Below are 10,396 nucleotides of genomic sequence, written 5' to 3'. Positions count from 1 at the left end.
TTGAGACAATGTGGTACTCTAATTCTATGCAATTTCCATTTCAGGAAATATACAAAGAGTAAGCACAAAATCAGCGGAAGAAGCACTGACTCAGAAGGTTCAAGTATGCAACATCAGAACATGCTCTCGCAAGACATCAGAAGATGGTCAAGCAGAATCAGAACATGGTCTATTGAAGCATCAGAAGAACTTGAGATCAGAAGCAGAAGCACTGAAGTTCTCATGGTATCACGCTAGAAGCACTTCAAGGTCAGAAGACAAGAAGATGCTCTGCACCAAGTTGTTTGACTCTGATATATTCAAACGTTGTATCAACAAAGATCATATCAGAAGCTAGTACAAGATGGCAGGCTACGCTGACTAACAAAAGGAACGTTAGAAGCTATTAAAGGTAACGTCAATTAAAGCAGGAAAAGAAAGGCTCGAGGTAGTTGACAAAAGAGTGAAACATTAAATGCAATGCTCTACGGATCACGCAACGCAATAAATGCTCCCAACGGTCATCTTCTCAAATTCCTATAAATAGAAGTTCCGATGAGAAGCTGAATACAACACTTTGCGCATACATACAGAAACGCTGTCAAATTCAAAAGCTCTCAAACTTCATCTTCAACCTCACTTCATTACTGTTGTAATATCTTAGTGAGATTAAGCTTAAACTTTAAGAGAAATATCACAGTTGTGATTATAGCGTTTAAGAAGCATTGTAATACTATTGTAAGAATTTGTTTACATTTATTTGTAAAGAACTAGAGAAGATCAAGTTGTGATCAGATTCTCTAGAAAGTCTAAGAGGGTATCTAAGCATCGTGTTCCTAGAGTGATCAGGTTGTGATCAGAATACTCTAGAAGACTTGGAGGGTATCTAAGTGGAAAACCATTGTAATCAAGTGTGATTAGTGGATTAAATCCTCAAGTGAGGTAAATCACTCTAAGGGGGTGGACTGGAGTAGTTTCATTAACAATGAACCAGGATAAAAATCATTGTGCAATTGTTTTTATCTTAAGAGTTTTTAAAGTACACTTATTCAACCCCCCCCTTTCTAAGTTTTTTTCTATCGTTCAATTGGAATCAGAGCGCCGGTTCTAAGGTGCAAGCACTTAACCGTGTTTAGAAAAGATTCAAGAAGATAAAAACGCTAAGATGGCTGATCCTACTCCTACACCTACATCTACATCTGGCTCTTCTGAGCAGTATAATGGAAATGGAAATAATGTCTACACTAGACCACCATTATTCGATAGTGAAAACTTTGAATATTGGAAAGATAAGCTCGAAAGTTACTTTCTTGGTTTAGATGGTGACTTATGGGATCTTCTGGTGGATGGTTACAAACATCCAGTGAAAGCTAGTGGTGTAAAGATCTCAAGACAAGAGATGAGTGATGATCAAAAGAAGCTATTCAAAAATCATCACAAGTGCAAAAATGTTTTGCTGAATGCTATCTCTCATGCTGAATATGAGAAGATATCTAATAGGGAAACTGCCTATGATATATATGAATCATTGAAAATGACTCATGAAGGAAATGCCCATGTCAAGGAAACCAAAGCTCTTGCCTTGATCCAAAAATATGAAGCCTTCAAGATGGAGGATGATGAAAACATTGAGAAGATATTCTCAAGATTTCAAATGTTAACTGTTGGGTTAAGAGTTCTTGATAAAGGATACACCAAGGCTGATCATGTAAAGAAGATCATCAGAAGCTTGCCCAGAAGATGGGGTCCAATGGTGACTGCATTCAAGATAGCAAAGAATCTGAATGAAGTCTCTTTGGAAGAGCTGATCAGCGCTTTAAGAAGCCATGAGATAGAGCTGGATGCAAATGAACCTCAGAATAAAGGTAAGTCTATTGCATTAAAATCAAATTATAAAAAATGCACTAACGCTTTTCAGGATGATGTCGCTACCGCGAAAATTAATAGAGTCGCCACTAACATATTTATCCTGAAAAGGAAGGGAATGCCAGCAAACAACAAAACAAAACAACGGTCTCACGACCAGAGAAAAAAGGTAAGGGAGTCGGTTATGCAAGGGGAGGGTGCTAGCACCCCTCGTGCCCATCGTACTCGTTGGTATCCACGCTTGCGTCTAAATCTATGTGTGTGTAATAAATCTACGCTAATCTAGACTAAAATGAATGCAGAACATAGGGAAAATAAAGGATTATGCTCGCACGGGCCCTACCCCGCTGCCTACGTATCTGTTTTATAGAATCAGAGCTACCGTAGCTCGGCTAACTAATTTCTGTTTGTTTTGTGTTTTTTAGGTGAACAAGTTACATTCACACTCCTCTGCTCGACCTTTGGAGACTTATGCTGGGAATGGAGCGGAAATAACAAGCTCTTAAGAAAAGAAAATCGAAGAGTGTGGTTTGTGTTTTAAAGAATGCATGAGGAAAACCTAAGCTAAGGGGGAAAGCTTGCTACCTAATGTTATCATACAAAGGGTACAAGTCTAAGCTAAGCTAACAACCTACGAGAAAAAGGGGAAGCACACAATAATATCACACAAACGAGCTCCGCTCGTAAAGCAAACAAACCAACGGTACTGACCGAATGGTAGAAAAGCGGTCCCACCATAGCCAAGGGGAGTAACTCAACCCAAGTCAACCAAGCATTAGACCTCGCGAAAATGATCGGACCATAGACAAGAGGAGCGGATCCCTCTCAGCAACCAAGCCGTCACGGATCGTAAAGGAAAACGGTGCGTGCGTACACCGAGCGTCAACGTCGAACCACGCGAGCTATAGGAAAGGCGGAGGTCCAGCTGTATGAACCCTTTTGCTGACATAATCGATAACAAGATCTTGTGCAGGTTCAGAAGCGAGCAACGCGTAGCGTGCGCATACCAAACGGACTCGATGAGACTAGGCGGGGGTTGATTACTAACCCTTTCCGCGTGCCTTCCATGAGGACTTAACGGAGTGCCATATATGACTTATTACACCATGACTCCCTGCCGCAAAGCACAAATGTAAACACACCAACAAAAACAGAGGTTCTTTCGAGGACTTGGCCAGATGCATGTCTAAGTCCTACTTCTCATGTTAAAGGATGATGTGAGAAAACGATAAAGTGCATGAAAAATAAAATGAAACGGAATCAATACCAAACAGATGATGATCCGTGAGCTAAAGCGAAGAGAGCAAGGAAACTAGGATCCCGCGAGCGAGCTAGCAAAGCAAAAGCAAATAGTCAGCACACCGATTAGCCATGAAAGCACACAAAAGTCAACATGCGCGTCGAGCATAATCACAATACACCTGCAAGAGGAACAAGCAAACCAAATAAGCAGATATAAAGTAATAGAAGCGTGTCTCTAAGACGAGAACACGAAAGGAGTAAATGAAATCGTGTTGCGCAAATAAAGCGGAACACTCACATAATAAGCATCGATCGATGACCGTCCAAAAGCCTCGCACACGGATGGAGATCTAAATCGACGCGCAAACACAAATGCGACACGAACACGAACGCGAACCGAAGTCGGAGAGAGAATCCCAAGGGAAGAGAGAGAGGCGCGCGGGTATGTGGGAGAGGAAGAGGAGAATTTCGAACTTGAAATCTTGATCTTCAATCCATGTTGTTATGAAATTTTGGGTGAAGTGAAGTTATGAGAGTTCTCCCCTTCATTTGTGAAGGGCAAAAAGTTTATATATATTGTCAACGCGAAATGTCCAAATTGCCCTCGGTGCGTCTTATTTTTGCTCGTTTTTAAAGAAACTCGGTTCGACTCATAATTCCGGAACGAAACCAATATTACTGTGAAGATGACCAAATTCTTGACTCGTCGCCGCGAGAATCGTCTCAATTCGATAAGCGATGAAGAAATTACGCGTGCTTGAATGACGAGAAACGTCGATTCATCTGGCGCGACTGTGCAAAATTTTGTGAGTACCGCTCAAAGAACTCGATAAAACCCCATCTTCGGCTCAGAATCTGAACAAGCATGTGTGACGAAGAATCAAAGCTAACGGAATTTCCGAGAAAATGCCGCCGGAATGGACTTCATACGATAAAAATCGAAGGAGTTATGAATTTTCGACCTCGGCGCGACATACTCGAAGATACACTTTTTTACCAAAACAACGCGATGATCCTTAAAATTCTGGGAGTTTTCCGTGCATAATTGGCCTTCGGTCCGAACATATGAAATCTTGGTAATGAAGGTACGGAGCTCCAGTTAAATTTTCAAGAGAATCCGACAGGGGGATTGTGAGATATGAGTTTTCTGATATTCAAGACCCTACTACATTCAGCACCGTTTTTCACTGCGAAACCTCAAGTAATTTGCAAATTCGACGACCTTCCTCAAATAATTGGCTTCTGAACCGAACATGAAAGTTGTAGATATCGTCGAAACAGTCGAGGCTAAGCGGGAACTTCGCTCATATCACCTTCCAGATAGTACTTGTGGATTTTCTCATATTTACATTGTTTAAACCATTTTCACACCTTATCTTCTTAAACCCATGAAAACTCTTTATTATTTTTTTTCCATTTTTGAATGACGAAATAAACGTCATTATTTACTTATAGCTCAAATAAAGAGGGAAAATTTTGGGGTGCAACAGATGCCCCTATTCAAACTACTTGAACCTGACGAGTGAGAAACGAAAGTTTCAAACTGTTGAATTGGAAAGAGATTGAATACTAGAATGAACTCAAAAATTTGCGCTCTTGATCAACAGAAGATCCTATCTTGTAAAAAGAAGAAATGTACCACCCCGCAAGCAGGTAGAAAAAACTTCAGTTGATCTAGGCATCGAGAATAAGTAAGCCTTCATTTGATCTGACAACTTCAGGGAGAGGGAGACAAACTTCTTCTGATTTAATCATCACGATGATCGCCTGTAATGATTAGGCGAGTTGCTCTCTGGGAGGCATTTAAATCTGGATAATTTTCCTGCAGAAAGAAACAGATATGATATGATTTATGCATGATGCATGTATGAATGTGTACGAAATAACATTTCCGAGAAGGAAGACGTTGTACGCTTAGAGAATGCAATGCAAATGATGCATGATTCGGGAACTCTGCGGAGAGGACAAAGTGAGTGACCAAGGGTCACAACTGCAAGCTGGTAAAGATGGATTAGAAATCTGCTGGAGATGATCAAATTTAGACGCGAGCTCTGCTTGGGGCATAAATCCTGTTTGGGGATGAGAAACTCAGAATAAGAACCTTTTGTTAAGACAACTCCACTGGGGAATAAGATGACTCTCTCGGGGAAAAACAGGTTAATCTGTTGGGGAGAGAAAACCTCTACTGGGGAGAGTGAGGAGCTATGGGCAAGAGACCTCATTAAGAGCCTGTTGGGGAATCAGATACCATTCTATCATGATTCAACTGGGGAGAAGATATTCCGCCGGGGAATAAGACTTCAGATGCACGGGGAATACATCGAGACGTGCTTTGCTGAGGATATGAGAATCTTGGAACCAAGAAAGTCTCATCTGAATGCAATCAGCTGGGGAATGAGAACCTCTCATCAGGATGCACTCGGCTGGGGAGTGAGAATCTCTCAGAGCTAGGTCTGCCAACATGTTGATACGAAACGCTTGCAAGGACGTACCTGCGAGACAAACAAAAGAAAATTCCCCAAGATATAGCATGATATCTTTCACAGGATCTCCTCAAATGGCAGAGAACTAGAATGCTCACCCACAATGGGCAAATGCAAGAGCAAACAGATTGTCAGACATCTTAGCTTTGAAACTTTCCATACAGGCAATGGATTCAATGAGCTGATAGGCAAGCAATGATTAGAATACCAAACAAGTATCGGCCGGAGCATCAAACAGGAATTAGTTCTTCAAGGGAACGCCACCGAGAAGTGGGATTAATGGGTCAAGAAAGTGTTGACTTCAAAGGGACCAAACAGACATTGGCTTTCATAGTGTTCTGCATATTCGTATTGATTGTAAAGATGCCAATCAAGTAATGGGCTTATAGACACATTGGAGTGTATATGACAACTATCTGCAACTGTTGGAAATCCATGACACGAAGGTCGGAAAGACAATGAATGGTTGTAAACTCATGACTCGTGGGTCAAAGAGCAAATGAAAGATTGGAAACTCGCGACTCGAGGGTCGGAAAGGAAACAAACTCGCGACACGAAGGTCGGAAAGGAGATAAACTCACGACACGAGGGTCGGAAAGGAATCAAACTCACGACACGAGGCTTGGAAAGGAGATCAAACTCACGACGCGAGGGTCGGAAAGGAGATAAACTCACGACTCGAGGGTCGAAAAGGAGATAAACTCACGACTCGAGGGTCGGAAAGGAGATAAACTCACGACACGAGGGTCGGAAAGGAATCAAACTCACGACACGAGGGTCAGAAAGGAGATAAAATCACGACGTGAGGGTCGGAAAGGAGATAAACTCACAACACGAAAGTTGGAAACTCACGACTCGAGGGTCGGAAAGCAAATGAAAGATTGGAAATTCGCGACTCGAGGGTCGGAAAGGAAACAAACTCGCGACACGAAGGTCGGAAAGGAGATAAACTCACGACACGAGGGTCGGAAAGGAATCAAACTCACGACACGAGGGTCGGAAAGGAGATCAAACTCACGACGCGAGGGTCGGAAAGGATATAAACTCACGACTCGAGGGTCAAAAAGCAAAGGACTCAAAACACGAGGGTTGAAAGCTCACGACTCGAGGGTAGGAAAGGGATCAAACTCACGACGCGAGGGTCGGAAAGGAGATCAAACTCACGAAGCGAGGGTCGGAAAGGAGATCAAACTCACGACGCGAGGGTCCGAAAGGAGGTAAACTCACGACTCGAGGGTCGTAAAGGAGATAAACTCACGACTCGAGGGTCGGAAAGCAAAGGACTCACAACACGAGGGTTGGAAGCTCACGACTCGAGGGTCGGAAAGCAAAGGACTCGATGTCCACATAACAGGACTCTAGTTGAGGGATACTGATAAGTAACGGTTGCAACCTCTGGAAGAGATTTGAAAACTGCACTGAAATGCAAAGAGATGCCGCCAAAGATTGGACTTTTAGCCTCTGATTGCTGAGGATAACGACCCTGATAGTTCTCAAGTTCATAAGTTGTTTAGCTCACACCTGAACTTTAAACTGAACACCTCCTGATGAGGATAAAATGCCAATGCGTAGTGTCTTGCCCCAGCCTGTAAGGACTTTGAAGAATTTAGTCTCATAAATACTTCCTGAGATTTATGCCTATCAAACCAACTTGCCCCCGTATCATGAATTTTGGCACCATGCCCCTACCCGACTTGTATTGGAGGTAGCTTCAAATGCACTTGGGTGAATGCCCCTGATTACTCAACACTTTGAGAGATTCTTCGAATCTTGACCTGATTGCCTCAGATTGATTGGAAACTTACTCGATAGAGTATTGAAACGCTTGTGTGCCCCTAAGGGTGATCAAACTTTGAAATATTGCTGCCTCTGCTCAACGGAGTTCTGAAGACAATTTGTCCTTCGGGAGGATAACACTTTTCATCTGAAGTTCACGATGGAAACTTTCTTGATGTTAAGCACATGTTCATATGCAAAGAAATATTTATTATGAGAAATATAATTCCAATGCAAAGAGTATATTTGTCTTGAAGTTTAAGGAAACTTTTTGAAAAGATGTCGTAACATCGATTTTTGTTAAAGAAAGATGGTGTGATACCAACTCAAGTGTTTAGCGGATCTCCTAGGAGTCAGTTTACTGTATTCTCGTGTATAGCCTGCTTTCGAATTAACCCATGCTTCAGTTAGGACTTTTCAGGGTTGTAACGTGGCCAGGTTCACGGCTTTTAGAAAGAAAAAAAAGATTTTTAGGCTCGAATTATTTGGTGCCCACCCCCTTCATGATGTTCTCCAGTCCTAAGTTTAGTTAACTCGATGCGAGCATTCATCTTTCAAGAGGAATTGGAAATGATTGAGGAATCAAAAGAGGCGTTCGGACATGGCAGTCACTTTACCTTTTGCTTTTGGTGTATGATCACACGACTTCGTTCTTTTGATGAGGATTCTTATTTTGTAATCCTTGTTTTCGCTTTTGCTTTGCTTTTTCTTTTTTTTTTTGTTTCCCTAATTTTTGCCTGGACAAATTCTTTTGAACTTTGATTGGGATGTCCAGCGGGATGCCCTAACTTTTGCCTAAGTCACATACTTTCAACTTGTTGACTTAGCGAGCTCTTTTTTTCTTCATTCTTTTCTTTTTTTTTTGAACAAGTCGTGTGATCCTGAATCTCAGATTTGTTGGAAGTGATTATGACTTCCTGAGTCCTTGATTGATGAAGAATTACCATTGTGGTATCGTCATGTTTCGACCTCCTGATGTGAGGGATAAACCACAACGGCTTTGATGTTGGTCTTGACCTCCTGATGTGAGGGATAAATTTGATGTCTCGACCTCCTGAGGTGAGGGATAATCATTGTGGATTTGACTTTCCTCAATCTTTTGAAAGATAGCCATTGTTGTATCCTTAGATGTGTGCTCCTGATGAATTTTGAATGCTTGATCAGGTTAACTGAACACTACCCGCCCCTGGGTTAAATGCAAGGTTTTTTTTTAGAGAAAAGAAAACTCCTACTTCGAAGGCTCAGAGGGGTTATTGAGGGTCTATCTCCCTTATATCTCCAGTGTTTTGGAATTTGAAACAATGCATGTACATCATCAATAGGGTTTTACTCAAAAGCATACCATTTGAGGTTTTTAGTATTACGCTCATCATTCTCCCTTTGGAGTTATCATGCTTTGTTAACAAGAGTTAAGTATCACAAAAAACATAGGAAAAACATATAAGAGCAAAAGTGAATGGATTTTTTCAAGACAAACGTATCCAATGCATTATGATTATAATTCAAAAACAAACAAGTTTTACATGCAAATAGTATTGAGCAAAACAAGAAAGCTTAAACATGAACATGCATGATGAATTAGGAATTGCGTATGTTGAGGAGATCCTCTCTGTATGGACTTATTGCTTCAAAAGATCCGCTGAGTCAAAGATGAACTTCAATTCTAGCCTTCAAGTGTGAATGTGATAGCCTTTGAGTCAAACAGGTCTTGAACCTTGTCTCTGAATGACTGACAGCCTTCGATCCGATAACCAAGTGCCCCTAGAGTGGAAAGTGTCGCGGGAAAAAATCGAGTCTTTCGGGATGAGACACCTGATGCCTTCTTTGGGCTCGAGTGCTCAAGGAAATGATTTTTCTTTTGTTTTTGTCACGACCAAACTTTTTATTGTTTCCAAAGTAGGAAAAGGAAAAAAGTTGCAATAACCTTAAAAGAAATGCAAAGCAAATAACACAAAATAAAAAGCAATGCAAAGGTGGGGGAGAGATTCCGGGTAAGAGGGTTGGTTATACGAAGGGAAGGTATTAGCACCCAACGTATCTATAGTACTCTATAGGTTTCTCTGTTATGTTTATTTCATTCTATGTTATTGGGGGTTCTGTTGTGAGATAGGTGAGACCTAAGGTGTTTGTTTGATTATGCTCGCAAAGTTCGTCGCGATCCTCTGCATACATATCCCTTAGAAGGAATCAGAGCATCTGTAGCTCGGGGTCTACGGGTGCTAAGGTTTGAGTGGTTTGAGGGAGAATTTTTGCTCTCCAAGGATACAACCTTGTGCCTACGTATTCTCAAAGGGATGTTGAGAAAGTCAGAGCAATCGTAGTTCCCACTTATGCTAGTGGAAGCAAAAGAGAAGAGACAATTGTCATCTTCATGCTCGATGTATCTAATCTATATCATCACATACAGCTGTTTGATTTTTATTTGAAATCTTTTCATTATAAGACCTGGGCTGTGCCACTTATGGTTCTTAGAATGATAAAGATGTTTTTTTAGTTAGCCAGCCTTGTGGAAAAAACAAGTTTGATTAGCCACCCTTGTGGCAAAAACTTTTGATAAGTCAGCCTTGTGACAAAAAGTTTTGATTAATCAGCCAGCCTTGTGGCAAAAGTTTCAACGAAGCCAGCCTTGTGGCAAAAACTTTGATTAATCAGCCAGCCTGGTGGCAAAAGGTTTGATTGATTAGCCATCCTTGTGGCAAAAAGAAGTTTGATTGATTGATTGTGATGATATAGATGAGATACTCCTATCATAGAGATGATAAATGTCTAATCTCCTAGGGTATTTGATTTGAATATTGGGGATGCTTATGAGAAGCCCGTGGGTCCTTGTACGAAGTCCAAGAGGAGGCTATCCGAGGGTCCTTGTATTGTAAGCCCAAGAGAAGGCTATGGGAGGGACAATCGAGGGTCCTTGCATTGTAAGCCCAAGAGGAGGCTATGGGAGGGACAAGTCGTTTGTACAAAGCCCAAGAGGAGGCATGGTATAGTTGGTTTGAGCTCTTAGAGCGATTTCACCGGGAAACCATACTCTATGTCCTAACCTAAACTAG

Source organism: Vicia villosa, unplaced genomic scaffold (assembly GCF_029867415.1).
Source record: "Vicia villosa cultivar HV-30 ecotype Madison, WI unplaced genomic scaffold, Vvil1.0 ctg.003353F_1_1, whole genome shotgun sequence".
NCBI lineage: Eukaryota > Viridiplantae > Streptophyta > Magnoliopsida > Fabales > Fabaceae > Vicia > Vicia villosa.
This window is presented reverse-complemented; position numbering follows the sequence as displayed.